This window comes from Sabethes cyaneus, chromosome 3 (assembly GCF_943734655.1).
Source record: "Sabethes cyaneus chromosome 3, idSabCyanKW18_F2, whole genome shotgun sequence".
In the NCBI taxonomy this organism is placed as follows: Eukaryota; Metazoa; Arthropoda; class Insecta; order Diptera; family Culicidae; genus Sabethes; species Sabethes cyaneus.
In genome coordinates this window covers 46,862,677-46,881,704 of record NC_071355.1, presented here as the reverse complement: position 1 = coordinate 46,881,704, position 19,028 = coordinate 46,862,677, and the positions used below count along the sequence as shown (strand labels likewise).

Here is a 19,028-nt window from a genome sequence, read left to right as displayed (position 1 = left end):
TAATATTTTCTCAATTTCTAACGCATTTACATTCAATTTTTTCATATCAAAAAAGGGTCTCGATTTTGGCACGGTTTCGATTTTGGTAACATAGGCGACACGCATTTGTTTCCAAATTCGAAATCCAACTGTATCGAAAAAAGAATGGGTCAAACACTAGATAATTTTGTTGGCTTCAAAACAAAAAAAGAATCATGAGAATTGCTTGAGCCTTTCTGGAGATATTTATGGTACCGACTTTCAAAACCTGGTTTCGAGAAAAATGGCGTAGAAGTTGTAATCGCTTCAGACAGCGCGGTACAATTAGCTATAACTTTGTCAATTTTTGGAATTCATCCAAATGACTTCGAACACATATGGTCAAAATGTTAATCTTTCCAAAAAACCAATAAAAAAAATTTTGGTTTTTAAAAATTGAAAACGTACTATGCCCCCTTAAGCTCATGATCTGCTATTTAAGAGGTTAACAAATCTTCTGACGAGTGGGCCTCTTGGCCGGAATGAAGTTTTATAGCGGTCATCAGAAGGTCTTAGCAGGGCTGGAAGTTGGTCACTTTTTAGTGACTTGGTCACTTTTTTCAAGCTAGTCTCTTAAAAGTCACTTTTTTGATCAAAATGTCACTAAAGTCACTTTTTTCCATCAAAAAGTTACTAAAGTCACTATTTTCATAGAGGCCTATTCTGTAAGTCACGTCATGTGTCATTTTGCTCGAATAGTCCACTTTTAGTATTTTGTAAGTCACACGCGATACCATTTTTGTCGATTCCACTCGACCGAGTCGATCGCTACAAAGCTAGTGACACCTAAGCTTGCTTTGTTTAAGTTATTTATCGCACCGTCATGCTGTTCGTTCTTCCTGTACTCGACACTCGACAGTGACTGAGACGAGTCTAGTTGCTGGACGTGACTTACAGAACAGGGCGCTTAGTCCCATTTTTTACTACTGCTAAATGAAACTGCTAGAAATTTTTGGATTTGAAAATTTGAATAATGGTTTGTGTTTTCCGCGGGATGTTATCTGTATACTCTAAGCATTTTAAGTTTGGAGTGCTGCTTTGAACCGAAGTAGGATGGATATGTAAGCCACTTGTATGGCCAGCCAAGAAGAAATGGAATGAAATCATTGGAGACCACGTTGTAACCCAGCTTTACAAGCTAAAAGATATCGATAAAATCAACTTTTTTTCTTTAAACACGCCAACGTTATATTTCTGAATGTACCACTTAAGTACCGCCAATGCAAAATCCAACGCCAATGCCAATGCAGAAAACCTATCCTTAATTCCAACCCCCCCCCCGCAGAAGAAAATTTGGTCTACATGTACATGCTCGAAATTTCGCACTCAGATGTTTCTAGCATGGGTAAATTTACAGGGCTAGTTGTACGATCCTCGTCGTCGTCGTCGTCGTCAGCAGCATTGATCCGGGGTGGTCCGTGTTGTTTCAAACAGTCGTCATCGTTCAACTCGATCCTGAATTACTCGTCACCAGGTGTCTCAGAGATGTCGCAAGTCGATTTGGACCTGGTCCAGCTATATCACACGTAGCACCCCTCTGTTTTGAGTCCCGGTGGGGTTGTTGAATAGAAGTGATTTCCTGTCCTGTTAGAAGTGTGTGCGGTCCACTGTGACTTATCAATTTTTGCTAGATAACGATAGTAATCTTCCTTAGCAGTGTCTGTTGTTCGTTATTCATACGCTTCTCCACTTTCAACTTGTGCTCCGGCAAGTATCGTCCGCAGTAGCTTCCTCTCGAACATAGCAAAGGCGCGTATGTTCTCCGTGAGCATCGCCAAATCCTTAAAAACTACCGGTCTAATGAGCGGTTTGTACATTGTTGGCTTCGTACGGCGGTTTGTGATCATAGTGTTTTGCGAAGGCTCGATTTCCTGCTTGAATGCGCTGGATCTGCTTACTAGTGCTGTTATCCGCGGCCACCAGCGATCCCAAATACACGAACTCATCTACCACTTCAGGTCCGCCTTCGTCAACGATTACCGTCCGTGAAAAGCGCACGTTCATCTGCTTTGAGTCTCTACCATTAGGTCTTTGACGCATTTATTTCCAGCCCAATTCTCATTGCCTTCACTTTTAGCTTTGCGTAGAAGTACTCCGCCGTTGCCGTTTACGGCTATAATATTGAAGTCATCTGCGTAGTTAAGGAATTGACTACTTCTACTGAAAATCGAGCTTCTCGTTTCGATACTCGCTTCACGGATCCCACCTCAAGAGTGATGTAAAAGCATACAGGATAAGCAATCAACTCGTCTCGACCCTCACCGCATATCGAAAAGATCGAGATTCGAACATACAACATACCTCGAAGGGTACGACTGGGGGTTTAAGTTTTAACATCTATTTTCTTTGGAGGAACGCTCAATTGAAACCAAAATGGCTTTTGATTGAAAATAATTCCAAATCCTCACGGTTAGGCTATATCAGATTTTTTTTTGCATGACCTTCTTAGGAAAATTTTCTAACTATGCCCCTTGATACGTCTTGATGGCATGTATCATGACTCGTAACTGATAAAAGGGTGACCACACTCGGGAAATGGGGAAAAATGTTGCGAGTTTGAACTTGTCGGAAATTTGGCGAAAATTGGTCTTAACGGAAATTTATTAATTCTGAATTCCATTCTGAGACAAATGAATCTGTACACCCAGAATGAAATCTGCGTACCAGGAATTACTAGACAGCTTTGATCTGTAGATCTGTGTTCTTTTAGAAAGATTTGAAATTAAAAGTGGGTAATAAAAAACAAAGTCCTTGAGGCACAAAAAAACAAAGCCTTGCGTTAAATTCTGCTTTCGGACCGACGAACCGACATGACATCTCTTACATTTTCCTATGAAAACTTGTATCCGAAATGGTAAATCAAAATACGTTGAGCTTTACTGCAATATGCACAACGAATCGCTGTTTAGCTTGAAAAAGTAGAGAATAGGTTTGGCAGAATGTTATTTTAGATACCTGACCGACACGAAAAAATAAAATAAAAAACGCACAAGTGAATGAACAAAGAGTTAATTATCTGTTTGTAGAATATTCAAACAATTACCGGATTTTTTTGATATTTATACATGCATACATGGTTTAAAAAAAGCCTTGGGTTTAAACGTCTCTCTAAGACTTGACCCTTCTTTATCGACAGACTTCGCAGCCGGCTGTTAGACTACAGGACAATTACGGAACTAGTGCAAAAAAACTACTGACTCCATCTAGCAGCATCGCCTAGCCGAGATTCGAACCTGCGACGACTGACTTGTTAGACCAGCATCGTACCTCGAAGCTAACTGGGCGATTACATGGTTTAAACACGTGTCATTGATTTCAAGGTTTTCAAAAGTACATAGTTTTCCTCCTCAAAATAATAAATATGTTCATGAAACTCTTCTTCACTTCATTTTTTGCATTTTTCAGAATATACTTACAATTTTTTGTGAACAAATGTTTTATTTATAACTATTTTTGAAATGAATGAACATTAAAACATAAGAATTTTGTATAAATGATGAATCTGTCTCTCGTACGCGTAGCGCACGTTAGAAATTTCCCAAAAAGGATATGGACTAGGGCGGTCTAACCGGTAGTACCGAAACAGGCCAAATTTTGAATACCAATATACTGGTTATAAAAGGGCAAAAAATGTGTATTTTTCTTCTTTCGGGCATTTAATTAAAACTCCGCTTCAAAATTATGTCTGATTGAAAGCACAGCTTGTAATTAGTGCTGAAGAGATTTTTAAAATTGAATGGATTATTTAAAGAAATCTAATTAAATTGGAGTGTAATGCGAAATTACAACGAGCGATGAAAAGTTTGCAGCAGTCCATCAAATAATTGTAGCACTTGAATTTGTTTTGGCTGCCTTGAAGCATCTTCGCTGGGAATTTGGCTCAATGTATGAGGTGGACATAATGCTGCCATTCATGTTGGAACAACTTGCTATTCAATTATCTTTTTCGAATTTTTCAAAGCTGTCAGAATTGAGGGAAAACAATTGAAATACGACGACTAAAGAAACTGACTAAAGAAATGACAAGTAAATCATTTTCGGTACGTCGAAACCAAGTGCGCATGTATCTCGATGAAAACTTCTGAATCTTTTGCTCGAAAACTTGCGGAGTATCAGTCGATGAACGCGGGAGAAAATATTTACTGCAAGCAAACTGCAACAAATATCATCGTATCATTACGAAATCGATCCGTGCTGTCTAAAGGAAAACGCCAGGCAATCAAGTTTGTGGCGTACAGTTAATAAAATCACCTAAATGTTGAGCTCGAAAAAAATATTGTTAGAACTTTTTCGAGCAACATTGAACAGAGTCACGCACAACAATCATCGTTGAGCAAATTAGATTTAATGATGACAGGAGGCCGCGAGTGACTGAGCTTCGATGTCATTTCTTTAGTCAATTTCTTTAACGACGACCTTTTCGTTTTCTGGGTCAATTGTAATCTTTAAGTAAAGACTTTAAATATTTTTAAGTCTTCTAAAGGTACTTTAAGAACAAACAAGTTGACGAAAACTTAATGTAAATAAATGCGCCTTACATTTATGGGATTGATTATGGGAAGTGCCTGGGTGAACGCAAAGTACTCATTCTACTAGCATTGAATGTAATAAAAACACCAGGATCTTTGAAAACAATCAAAAGTGAATTTTCCCTTTTAAGAAGAGATAGAAGAAAAATGCTTGACCATAATATTTAACGCGCTTGGAACCATTCGTCAAATTTCGATGGAAGTGGAAAGAGTTTTATCCATTGCTGGAAATTTTTCCATTAAAACCTGAATCGCTAAGTATAATGTGATTCTTGAAATTCAGCTTTGCTTAGGTGCAATCTGAAAGTAATAATTTGAAAAATAAAGTCTTGCAAGAGAACACCAACATTTTTTTAACACGAAAAATTAAAAAATACCACTATTTGCTCTCTGCAAGTTCAATTCCTTCTATGCCATCATTATCAGGAATCCAGTACCGATTTACTGAGTTCACGTGGCTTAGTGGGCGTTGCGAACGAGCTGTTGCGAGCATATGAGTAAATCTTGAGTGTATAAAAATTATGTAGAACTTAGTAAGGTTAATTTATCGAAATTCAAAAAGCTTTCCGATCGAAAAACATGACAGCGAATGTTCCACTAGTAGGTACAAGCTTTGTTTGAGCGTGTTGCAGTTCTGAAGCAGTACATTAGATCACATGATGTTATAATGCACAGCAGATTTAGGAGAAGAAGTAGCGTAGTAATTTGCAAAAAAAACCTGGGCTTAAACGTCTTTCTAAGACTTAACTCTTCTTCATCGACAGCTTTCGCAGCCGGCTATTAGAGTACAGGACAGTGACGGGGCTGGTGTAAAAATCCTACTGATTCTATCTAGCAGCACCGCCTAGCCGAGATTCGAACATACGACGATTGACTTGTTAGACCAGCGTCATATCTCGAAGCTAACTAGGAGCAAATTTGTTAAAAGAAGAGGTAATGAAATTTAAAAAGGGCAAACTGATTATTTTCAGTTGTTTTCAACATTATATACTTCGTGAATAAGGTAATCTAAGTTATTTTTTTTAAAACTTTAGGTCACTTTTTGGTCACTATTTTTTAAATTTTGGTCACTAAAGTCACTATTTTTAGTTGGTTAGGTCGCTTCCAGTCCTGTCTTAGTAAAGCTCATAGTTTTATTAGTAGTTTTATGAAATTAGCCATGAAAACCAACCACTAGAGGAACGTAATAAATCTTGAATTGCTGCGTGGAGTCAAAAAAAAAACATCTAGACAATGTACAAGCTCATCCCAAGTAACATTTCTAAAGCCGCTTGGTCTTTACCTCTAGTTTTATTATGGTATAACGCAATACCAAGAAGATACGACTCAAGTAACGTTATGAGTTTTATTACACGCTGCGCTGTTTATGATACATTGTAGTAATAAAAGTAATCATAAGTTTCTAATAAAACCCAAATTGTTACTTCAGGAGTCAAAAAATACTTCTAGAGCTAGCTCTAAAACCATAATAAAACTGTTATTAAGACAAATTTAAGGTGGAAATTACTTGGAAACCCTGGAGTTATTAGGTTAAGTTGATTTAAACCATGAAACCAAACGGCAAAAGCCCCGGAAGGCAAAAAACAGTACAGACAAAAACCAAAAAAAAAAAAAAAGAAAAACGCAATATCAGATAAGGAAACAGCAAATAATTACTAATAAAATACCACAGAATGAAAAAGGTTGACAAAAATTGAAAATAAAAAAAAAAATGTAACAAGGAAGGTACGTAAAAGAGTTATAAATCGTCAAAAAAGTATCAAAGAGCCAACAAAAAGGCTAAATGGTGTCAAACAAAAAAAAAAAGCATCGAAAAGGAGTCAATAGAAATACAGTAGACTCTAGGAAAAGTTAATCGATTGGGGAATGGGTCGATTAACTTTTCCGAACTATTAACTTTTCTGAGTAGTCCTAGAAGTCATTGAAAATGATAAATGCAAAAGCGAAAAATACATTCTAGGATATAGGAAATATATTTTTATGCATCTGGAAGTTGTAATGGAAAGAAATATGTAGTAAAACCTTTATGAAATAATACTTAGTTCGTTTCAGTATGTTTAAAATAGTCGGTTATACTAGCTTATTTTTGTTTTTTCGTAGTCTACGAGTACGTTTTGATAATATTCGTGCTTATTTTTTGTTCTCTGCTGTTCCTTCCTGTTCCTGTTTCTTGTTCCTTACATTTAAAAATCAAGCTGAGTTTGCGCTTTTCCAGTATGCTATCAAAAATCGTGAGGTAACTATGTGTCCGTATTGAACTATTGTTGCAACTGTGAGATACATGAGTTCAATTTAATCCAAGTTATGCTGCGACTCTGTATGAAACTGTGGAAAAGCGTTGATTGTCGCCGAAAAATGAGAAATAAAGATTGAAGGTAAACACACGTGTGCGAACGAACATTCGGAAAACCAATAAATTCAAACTCTCAGAAAAGTTCAGACAAAAATTAACTTTTTAGAGTGTTGCCTGAGAGCTAATATTCGCTTAACTTTTCTGAACAATTAACTTTTCAGAGAGTTAACTTTTCCGAGAGTCTACTGTAGTTTAAAAAGAGTCAAAAATGTGCCAATTATGTGCGAAAAAAGAATTATCAAAGAATCAAACAGGTGCCAGTAAAGAAAAAAAAATATGTCGAAATGGTCAAAAAATTAAAAGTAAGTACATCAGAAAGAGTCGAAAAAGAGTCAAAATTCAAAGGTTAAAAGCGCAAGTAAAAAGCAGAACAATTACGAAAGCCAGAAAAAATAAAGAAGAATGAATAAACAGTCAAAACAATGAAAAAAGGACCAAAAATGAGTCGAAACAGGTGATAAAGCGTTAAAAATAGACAAAAGAATAAAAAATAACAAAAATACATCTGGAAAAGTTCATGCAGCGCCAGGAAAGAGTTAAAAAGAGACGAAAAATCAAAAATAAATGAAAAATGAAAAATAGAAATGAAAAATGACAAATGAAAAAAAATGAAGAATGAAGAAAGATGAAAGAAGAAAAAAAGAAGAAAGAAAAATGTAGAATGATGAATGAAGAATAAGAATGAATAACGAAGAATGAAAAATGAAGAGTGAAGAGTGATGCGTGAAGAGTGAAGTATCAAGAATGAAAAAGTAGAGTGAAGACTGAAGAGTGTAAAGTGAAACGTGAAGAATGAAGAATGAAGTATAAAGAGTGAAGAAAGAAAAACGAAAAATGAAGAGGGATGAAAGAAAAATGAAAAATGAAGAGTATAGAGTGAAAAATCAAGAATGAAAAAATAAGAATGAAAAAATAAGAATGAAGAGTGAAGCGTGAAGCGTGAAGAGTGAAGAGTGAAGAATGAAGAGTGAAGAATGAAGAATGAAGAATGAAGAATGAAGAATGAAGAATGAAGAATGAAGAATGAAGAATGAAGAATGAAGAATGAAGAATGAAGAATGAAGAATGAAGAATGAAGAATGAAGAATGAAGAATGAAGAATGAAGAATGAAGATTGAACAATGAAGAATGAAGAATAAAGACTGAAGAATGAAGAATGAAGAATGAAGAATGAAGAATGAAGAATGAAGAATGAAGAATGAAGAATGAAGAATGCAGAATGAAGAATGAAGAATGAAGAATGAAGAATGAAGAATGGAGAATGAAGAATGAAGAATGAAGAATGAAGAATGAAGAATGAAGAATGAAGAATGAAGAATGAAGAATGAAGAATGAAGAATGAAGAATGAAGAATGAAGAATGAAGAATGAAGAATGAAGAATGAAGAATGAAGAATGAAGAATGAAGAATGAAGAATGAAGAATGAAGAATGAAGAATGAAGAATGAAGAATGAAGAATGAAGAATGAAGAATGAAGAATGAAGAATGAAGAATGAAGAATGAAGAATGAAGAATGAAGAATGAAGAATGAAGAATGAAGAATGAAGAATGAAGAATGAAGAATGAAGAATGAAGAATGAAGAATGAAGAATGAAGAATGAAGAATGAAGAATGAAGAATGAAGAATGAAGAATGAAGAATGAAGAATGAAGAATGAAGAATGAAGAATGAAGAATGAAGAATGAAGAATGAAGAATGAAGAATGAAGAATGAAGAATGAAAAATGAAGAATGAAGAGTGAAGAGTGAAGAATGCAGAATGAAAAATGAAGCGTGAAAAGTGTAGAAAGAATAGGAAAGAAAGAAGAATGAAGAATAAGAATGCAGAATGAAAAATGTATAGTGAAGAGTGAAGAGTGAAGAATGAAGAGTGAAGATTAAAGAATGAACAATGAAGAATGAAGTATAAAACCGAGAAATGAAGAATGATGAATGATTAATACAGAGTTAAGAATAAGAATGAAGAATGAGGAATAAAATATGAAAAATGAAGAGTGAAAAATGAAAAGTGAAGAATGAAGATTACAGAACGACGATTGACAAATGACAATTAAGCAATTATCAATCAAAAATGTAATACCATTAAAAGTCAGAAATCGAAAATCATAATCGTAGATGTAAAATAAGAATGCCAAACAGCTCAAAATAGAATTAGGAAAGAGTCAAGAAAAGAGTTAAAAAAGTATCACAAGAGAGTTGAAAAAAAGTCAAAGATTAAATAAGGAACCGAGTCAGATGACTCGAAGAAGAGCCAAAGAATTAGAAAGTGGTCAAGAAAGACTCGAAAAACTGCCAAAGATTTGGGGAATACTGTAATGTTCCGATTTTGTCAGCTCTCGATTTTGTCTATCCTCGATTTATCAGCTTTCCACCTCGATTTTGTCAGCCTATAAATTTTGTTCAATGTTTGTGCTTTTAAACATGATTTATAACATTTTCAGCCTGCATGAAACTGTTCTGTTTCCCTGGAGTGACTTTTTGAATTAAATGATGCCTTTTTCGCTCGTAATACGGGGTCAAAATTAGGTTTTTTTTATATTTAAAGTTCTACAATTCCTAAACAAGCAAAGATAGAGGTATACTATATTGTGTAATATCATTATTTGTACAACTTTGTAAAACATTAAAAAGTCATACAACAACTACAAAAACAGTTAAAATGGAAAAACTGATTTTAACGATTCTTCATATGTAAGAAATTGGATTTTTCTATCTTTGCTGAAGAGACATAAGGTTACTGTCTTCAGCAAATTTTTTTTGTAATAATATGCTAAAAAAATTTTGCAGAACACATCAATGTGTTATATTAAAACTGAAGAAAAATTAAATTTTTATTGCACTTTTAGGGGGCTTAATTGAAATTTGAATTCCGCTAGACGATAGAACTTTTAATTTCAAGAAACCCTCCCAAATGATCCATAAACCTAAAACCAAATTTTCCCGCTCAAAACTCTTATGCGCACCAAAAAAAGTTCTGGACTCGTGTGCTGTGCCCCGTTGATAAGATTGCTTTGAGGGTTAAAATTTAATTTTTAATAGAAGTCTTCGATATTGCAAGGCTTGAACATTGAAAAAAAAATTGAAAAAATTTCCCGATTTTGTCAGTTTCCCCATTTTGTCAGCCCAAAATTCAAGATGGGGCTGACAAAATCGGAACATTACTGTAGTAAAAATTGACATCAAAAGAGTGAAAAGAAAAGAAAGTGAAGGAAAGAGTCAAAAAAGAATCCAGGTTAATAGACCACAGAGCTAGTGCACTTAATGAAAAACTATACCTATATTTTGTTTGAAGAAGGCCGAAACCAACGGCCGAAACCAACGGCCGAAACGTTGGATATACAACCAATATCGTTTTGAAATTATTTTCGTAGACTGCAAAAGCCGATTATCCAATTCATATAAATAAAATGTATCGACGAAAACAACCCGGAGAGGTCTAAAATAACCAATAATGAGTACGTGGTTCATGGACGGCCTCTATATAGGTAGTAGCATTTCTGGATTTTTCAAGGCGGAAATAAAGGGGGCGATTTTTGGCTTGTCACCTTGGCTGGCGGTAACAAAAAAGCAAAACTCAGCATAAACCAGTTCAGTTTCATACCAGTTGCTTTTGTCAATGCGATTTTGTTTAAAAATTCCCTAAAGTTGGCATAAATTCCTAAGAATTTTAAATTATTAACAATAATTATGAATAGACTAATCTCAAGATTTTAGTCTTGACCTTGAAATGCGGTCATACATATATATTAATATTTTTTTTTTTTTTGAAAACGATGGTTCTACAATCTCATATTACAGCTTGGTTCGACTCATGCACCTTCCAGCATTGGACAAAAGGTAGGAGACTACTTGTCAAGCATAGCTACCAAACCCTCCCCCCCCTTCCTTTCCGCTCTTCCCCTCCTTCACCAAAAAAATTTTCATTTCTTTCCCCTACCGTCCCTTCATCAATTGTAGAACAAAAAAAAAACAAAAAAAAATTATTAATAATTATGAAGTTATAATAGTAGAGACGAGCTCAGTAGTGGTACATACTACCATTATTTTTAGCATTCAAGTTTCAAGAGTTCACTCACCTTATTTCCGTTTTTGTTTTTCCCCTGCTAGACCTTAACGAAGTAGTTTTTATCCGTTAGGACACTCCAGTAGAAACGCTGCTTTGGCCCTGGCTTTGTGTTTTCCACGTTACTTGCGGCCAATGTTGGTTCTAACAAGTATTCAAACCAATTCAACATTCAACTGAAAAACTTTTCTATCCAGCGGCTACGCAGTTTCGGGTTCTCGTATCATGCGACGAACAACAAGCGGGGAAGTTGTTAAAACAAGATTCGTTCGCAACCTAAGCGTAACAGATGACTGCTCAGTTATGACAACCAAAAAAAGAATAGGCAAACAACTCAATTGGAAGCTTTAAACGAACGGAGAAGCAAAATTTTCAACACTTGATTTTGATTCGCACCACTTTTCACTCACTGCACTGGCTGCCTGGCTCCTCTTACGTTTGGAGTGGCAAACGTTTGACGCCTTTCTTTCTACTTTTCACTGTTCACGATTTTCTCGCGGGTACACCGTCTCTTCTCCACTTCTTCAAGTACCACCGCTCGATGTTTTGACAGGGTTCGAGTGCTTGGTCCTCATTTGAGACCGTTTTTTTTTGTTGCTGTAGAGTTGACTCGAATGGTTCCGACTGCCGTTTAGTTACAGAACTTCCATCTTATTTCGTACCGTTGAATGGGAATTTTCTTCGAAGGCGGATGTGAATTCGTAAGCAAATGATGAACTGCTAGCTGCTGAAGGATCGGGCTTCCGCTGGTGGACAATAGCGGCATCATTTTCGACAACCACCCCACCACTCACTCTGCGCTGGAGATCGCCGACCGCTGTTGGCTGCTGCACCAAAGAAGGACAACAAAAGGGACACGCTGCAGCTACTGATGGTCGTGATGGTAATTATTGAAATGGCGCACTACTGCTATGCTTCTGCTGCTGCTGCTGCTACCGTTGCGAAAAGCGGGATTAAAAAATCCGGATAATTATAGGCATGCTGAAAACAGTTTTACATTCGACATGTCGAGTGGAAAAACTCCATGGCAATTGCATTGCCTGCTCTCCGGAGAGATAGCATCACATTAATGCAATTTTGTAGTTACTCTCCCCCTGGGGGGTGGGGAGGGAGATCTGATGATGTTCCGATGGCTGTCGTCCAGAGGCCGGGCCGTTACTGTTCGGTTGGCAGTGGTTCCGGGCTTCGTGTCTCTCTTTATCTCTACCGTTTGCGTTGCTCCAGGGTTGTCACTTGAGGATTGCTTTGTGTCCCGAACAGAGCGTAATGAAAAAGTTGGCTAGCGTTTTGTTAATTATTTCTTCCTTTCAGCGGCATACCGACCTCGTTACGTCGCGCAGTACTTGCGGTAGTACTTTTAGCGAGCTCTGCAAGAAAAAATAGAGACAATGCAAGAGAAAAAAAGTTAGTTGAAGTTAGTGAAAGTTTTGCTACACTGTTTGTGCAGCTTGGCTGCTGTGGTGTATCGCTCCGAGGGTGATTGCTGGTTTTCGTTTTTGTGATTTTAGAAAGATGTACCTGTCCGTGACACCAAACTTCGAGAGTTAAGGGAAAGTTTTTTTTTGTTTCGTTGCATCCACACGGTATCTGGCGGTAATGAGTTTCCATTCCATTGTGTTCTCATTAGCACTTAGTTTGGCAGGGTCGGAGGGAAAAAGTTTTATCGAGTATCGAGGTTTTTGTATAGTTTATCTTGCTTTTGTTTGCATGTCTTCAGTTGGAAACAATTTTATTAAGAGTGGTTCGTTTTGGAATTGACGTCAAAAGCCACGTTTGCGTTTGGCACTTGCATTGTTATAAACAGGGATCAGCATTCAAGCGATGCAAATCGATTGGCATTAGGGCTGTCTAACCGGTAGTACCGGTAGTACCGAAACCGGTAATACCGGGCAATTTTTGGATACCGAAATACCGGTTTTGGAAAGGCAAAAAACCGGTATTTCCGGTATTTTCTAATATCCTAGTTTTTTTAGTTTCCTTATTCCAAGAAGAACTAAGTTGGATAGAAGATTGTAAAACTCATAGAAAAACAACTTCGTGTTAATGCTGACGAGTTTTTTCGATTACTAGCAATGAAGAGGGTGAAACTGTGGATCAGCATCTTTGCTGAATGTTTCATGCAAATGTTTCATTCTATAAGCCAGACGTCACGTTTCAATTTATTTTTGAACAACTTGTTATTTACAAGCCACCAAATTTTTCGAAGCTTCAAATAATGAATTTAGGAATCAAGATCAGGGCCCGGCAACGTCGCTTACAATAGTAAATACAATAGTCACTCAACAATGCAGTAATGAAACTTCAGTTTCAACTGCAGCAACGCCGATTCGTTTCAAAACTTCAATCAGGCACCATGAAACGATTTTAACTTCACCATGACGACCGGTTTTAAAGTTTCATTTGTATTCATCTATCAAATATTCAATAGTGGACCAACAATTTTGAATGCAATTGAATTGAATTTGAGTAATATTTCTTACAATTTAATGCATATTATAATTAACCTACTGCCAGTCGTCGTCATTTTTTACAGTCACTAACTTCAGCTGAAGTTTGCTTGAAACGTTCTGTTCAACAAATGAAACAAGTGACTTCATATATGAAGCGAAGGTACGAGAAAGTCAGCTTCATTTATTTGTTTCGACGTTTCCGGGCCGTGGTTAGAATACAGGGCTCTTTGCGTTTTTTAAGCAATCGTGCCATTTAAGAATCTGCCAGGACTGAATTTGTAATATTTTTCAAGTCTTTCGAGTGATACTTTGATTGAACATGCAGATGAACTCTCTAAGCCACAATCTGCGAATAGTGGGATTGATAACAGAGAACAGAAAGTACCTGTGAATGATGTTAAGAAGATGACGCTATCAAGAGTTCCGGTTTGGGGATGGAAGAAAAATTCGTGAAGAGATTGTAGGAAACCGAGGCATTCATTATAGTGGAAGCTACAATCCCGGGATATTCAAAAATAGTTAAGCGCGGGTTTTCCTGCTATAAATTTGAAGAAATAAAACGAAAATTCCTGATGCACTTAGAGCCATTCGTTAGACTTCGATGAAAGCGGAAGTTTTTTCAATTGTTGGAAGTGTTGGCAACAAAATCCGTTTTAGCAAGAGAAATAAATCGCTAAGCGTACTATATCTGCTTAAATTCTACTTTGCTAAGAAACAATACTGAAGCTAAAGTTTGAAAATAAAGACATTTACTGAAAACCATCAACATTTCTAGTGATTCTGAATAATCTGCCAATACCGGTATTTTACCGGTACTACCGGTATTTTCTACGCCAATACCGAAATACCGGTTTTCACCAAAAGAGTTCAATACCGACAGCCCTAATTTGCATGCAGTATGCTTATGTTCGCTAGAGTGGTTCAAAAATTACCTCAAACCTTCTAAAGATGGGCACATTGGGACACGTACTTCGCTCTCTAAAATTTAATTTCATATGAGAAATCGAACACAGATGCTCGATGAAACTAAGAGTCAAAATTGAAGATTCGTACATTAGCTTTCAAAGGGTTTGATACTTTGAAGCACACATTTGCAGGTTTAGATTTCATTAAAACCAAATCTTGAAACCATTTTGTTGTAACTTGGATAACATTTCTATTTTGCAATGAGTTTTAATCCCATTTCTGTAAAAAAATGTGTTTGGTTACGTTTGATGGCAAAATACATTCTCGGTTAGACAGTGATGAATAAAAATTGTGAGACGGATTTACCGTGAAATCATTTGAGAGCATAATCAGTTCATATTTTTCAACAGCTTTTGCGTCGGCAATTCATCGCTAATAAATAGGTTGTGCAGCAGTGAGCAGTCCTCGTGTTGAAATTTAGCAACATTGCATCAACCCTGTCTCTCACTCTCTCACATACACACACAGACACACACAGACACACACAGACACACACAGACACACACAGACACACACAGACACACACAGACACACACAGGCACACACAGACACACACAGACACACACAGACACACACAGACACACACAGACACACACAGACACACACAGACACACACAGACACACACAGACACACACAGACACACACAGGCACACACAGACACACACAGACACACACAGACACACACAGACACACACAGACACACACAGACACACACAGACACACACAGACACACACAGACACACACAGACACACACAGACACACACACACACACACACACACACACACACACACACACACACACACACACACACACACACACACACACACACACACACACACACACACACACACACACACACACACACACACACACACACACACACACACACACACACACACACACACACACACACACACACACATTTACCGAACTTTCAGAAGCATGGGTGGATCTATCCTTACTTATTACAAAAATAATAACACGTGCCGTTGATTCTTCTTTTTTCACCGAAAACAGTCAACGACACGTGTCACGTGTTATGAACAACGTTAGGGTGACTTAAAATATAAAGTAGTTATTACAAAAATGCCACAATGCCTTTTAACTCTTGAATGCATTAGATTTATATCAAAGTTGAAATTAGGCTAAAAAGTAGACTTGGAATTGTACGGGAAATTGGACCTAAAATTGAACTTGAGATCGGACTAACTAAAATTAAACTTAAATCGAACTGACATAGAACATGAAAGTAGACTTGCATTTGGACCTGAGCCTTCACTTCGAATTGTAATGGAAATTATGCTTGAAATTGGATTTGATGTTGAATTTGAAATTCGGCTTGAATTAGGAATAATTTGCACTTGAACTTAATTTGGAGAAATTGGACACGAATCTTGACACGAAATTTTAAGAGGCGAACCAGCCGCAGGCTGAAAACCGCTCTAATCTATACCTATAAAGAAGGATTTCTGTCTGTCTGTCTGTCTGTCTGTCCGTATGTTCCTTATAGAATCGAAAACTACTGAACCAATCGGCATGAAAATATGCATGTAGAGGTTTTTTGGGGCCAGGAAAGGTTTTAGTGATGGTTAGAAACCCCTCCCCCCACTAAGAGGGGGGGGCTCCCATACAAATGAAACACAAATTTCTGCATAACTCGACAACTAATCAAGCAAGTAGAACAAAATTTGGCATGTGGGTGTTTTCGGTGACAAGAATTTATTCTATGGTAAACTGAGACCCCTCCCCTCTTTATAAGGGGAATTATAACTCCTCTCCTCTTTAAAAGGGGGGGCTTCCATACAAATTTCCTCATAACTCGAGAACTAATCAAGCAAATGGAACCAAATTTGGCATGTGAAGGTTTTCGAGAGCAAGAATATTTTTTATAGTAAATTAGGACCCCTCCCCACTTTAAGAGGGGGGGCTCCTGTACCAAAGAAACACAATTTTCCTCATAAATCGTGAAGTAATTAAGCAAATGGAACCAAATTTGGCATGTGGGTGTTTTTGGAGACAAAAATTTTTTCTATGATGAATTGGGACCCCTCCCTGTTTTAGGAGGGGGGATCCTATACACATGAAATACAAATTTCCTCCTAACTGAAGAACTAATCAAGCAAATGGAACAAAATTTGGCATGTGACAGTTTTCGAGGGCAAGAATATTTTCTATGGTAAATAAGGACCCTCCCCACTTTCAGAGGGGGGGGGGGGCTCCTATACAAACGAAATACAAATTTCCTCATAACTCGAGAACTAATCAAGCAAATGGAACAAAATTTGGCACGTGGGTATTTTTGGAGACAAATTTTTTTTCTATGATGAATTGGGACCCCTCCCCACTTTAGGAAGGGGGGCTCCTATACAAATGAACTGCAAATTTCCTCATAACTCGAGAATTAATCAAGCAAATGGAACCAAATTTGGCATGTGAAAGTTTTCTAGGGCATGAATATTTTCTATGGTGAATTAGAACCCCTCCCCACTTTAAGAGGGGGGGCTCCTATACAAACGAAATTCAAATTTCCTCATAACTCGAGAATTAATCAAGCAAATGGAACCAAATTTGACACGTGGGTGTTTTTGGAGACAAAAATGTTTTCTATGATGAACTGGGACCCCTCCTCACTTTAGGAGGGGGGGCTCCTATACAAATGAAATACAAATTTCCTCATAATTCGAGAGCTAATCAAGCAAATGAAACCAAATTTGGCACGTGGGTGTTTTTGGTGACAAAAATTTTTTCTGTGATGAATTGGGACCCCTACCCACTTTAGGAAAGGGGGCTCCAATACAAATGAAATTCAAATTTCCTCATAACTCGAGAACTAATCAAGCAAATAGAACAAAATTCGGCATGTGGAGGTTTCTGGAGGCAAAAATATTTTCTATGGTGAATTAGGGCCCCTCCCAACTTTAAGAGGGGGTGCTTCTACACAAATGAAATACAAATTTCCTCATAATTCGAGAACTAATCAAGCAAATGGAACCATATTTGGCATGTGGGTGTTTTTGGAGGCAACCATTTTTTCTATGATGAATTAGGACCCCTTACCTTTTTAAGAGGGGGGGGCTCTCATACAAACGAAATACAAATTTCCTCATAACTCTAGAACTAATCAAGCAAATGGAACCAAATTTGACATGTAAGTGGTTTTGGACGCAAGATTTTTTTCTATGGTGAATTGAGACCCCTCTCTTCTTTAGAAAGCGAGTTATGACCCATCTCCCCGTTAAGAGGGTGGGCTTCCATACAAATGAAATGCAAATTTCCTCTTATCTCGAGAACTAATCAATCAAATGGAACCAAATTTGGCATGTGGGAGTTTTAGATGGCAGAAATTTTTTCTATGGTGAATTACGACCCCTTCCCCTTTTAAGAGGGGAGCTCCCATACAAATGAAATTCAAATTTCCTTATAACTTGAGAACTAATGAAGCAAATGGAACCAAATTTGGCAGGTGGGAGATTTTGGAGTCTTGAATTTATTTTACGATAGTTAGAGACCTCTCACCCCTGTGGTAGGGGGATATGGACTCTCATACAAATAAAACAGAAATTTTTGCGAAACTCAAAAACTAATCGAACTCGAGAAATTCGAGACTCTTCCATAAAACATTAGTCAATACAAGACCACAAAAACTATCTATAGTAACACTAGATCATTCAGGACGAGACGGTCGCGAGTGTTGCCGGTGACCCGCCGTCGGAAGCGCCGCCCACTGGGGGGCTTGCAAAACTCGAGATTGTGACAAAGATCATCCGAGATTCATGATTTATGTACAACACAGGTTAATTTGTGGCAATACGAAGTTTGTCGGGTCAGCTAGTATAGAATAAAAAAAGACGAAATTTTGCTTAAAATTAAGCTTGAAATTGCACTTGAAACCGGAGTTGAAAATGAACATTAAATTGACTTGAATTCGACGTGACATAAAATTAGAATTGACCTTGAACTTGCACTTGAAAGTTCATTTCAAATTGGACTTGAATTTGAAATTGTGCTTAAATTGAACTCAAAACTTACCATAACATTAAACTAGAAACTGGACTTGAATTCGTATTTAAAATCTTATGAATTCATATTTAAAATCTTTCTTGACATTAGACTTGAAATTAGCTCCGTTTTTACGCAATTTTATTTAGGTAATTCTGTACTGAGATATAATATACTAGTTGAGCCCGAATCATACGATCCAGAAAATATAAATGTCTGTTCAGAATTTAGAAAACTGCGGCTACATTCCATTGGCCAGTGTTTGCGAAGATGTTTAATCTTTGTATTAGTTCTTTGAGTTCTTATATTGCATAATATACTCTAAGATGTACATAAAAGAGTTCTAGCTGGAAACCGAAAGAAATAGTTTTTATGGTCGCATTGGATTTTATTTGACTGAATAAAAACTTTAGATTCTGTCGACTGTTAGTTTCGTAATTTTTATCGTACTTTTTTGGTCTTTTCAGTCTTTTACGGAAATTAGAACTTTAAAAATCTTCAATTTTAAGAATGTAAATGTCTTCTTTAGTTTTTCTGTGCATATCTGTCGTCTGCAAAAGATCTTTTAGCACAGCATAGAGCAGCATTAGCACAGAAAAACTAAAATAGACCTTTACATTCTAAAAATTAAAAATTTTTAACTACGAA

The 19,028-nt window shown here is 36.8% G+C and overlaps 1 protein-coding gene across 1 annotated transcript in view; it reads right to left on the bottom strand.

Moving 5' to 3' along the window:
• Positions 1-19,028, bottom strand: part of LOC128739159 (uncharacterized) — a 247,517-nt gene that overhangs the window by 54,398 nt on the left and 174,091 nt on the right. The window contains exon 5 of the mRNA XM_053834580.1: positions 10,976-12,329. The gene's annotated coding sequence lies outside the window, so the exon portion shown is untranslated. The remainder of the gene's footprint in view (positions 1-10,975; positions 12,330-19,028) is intronic.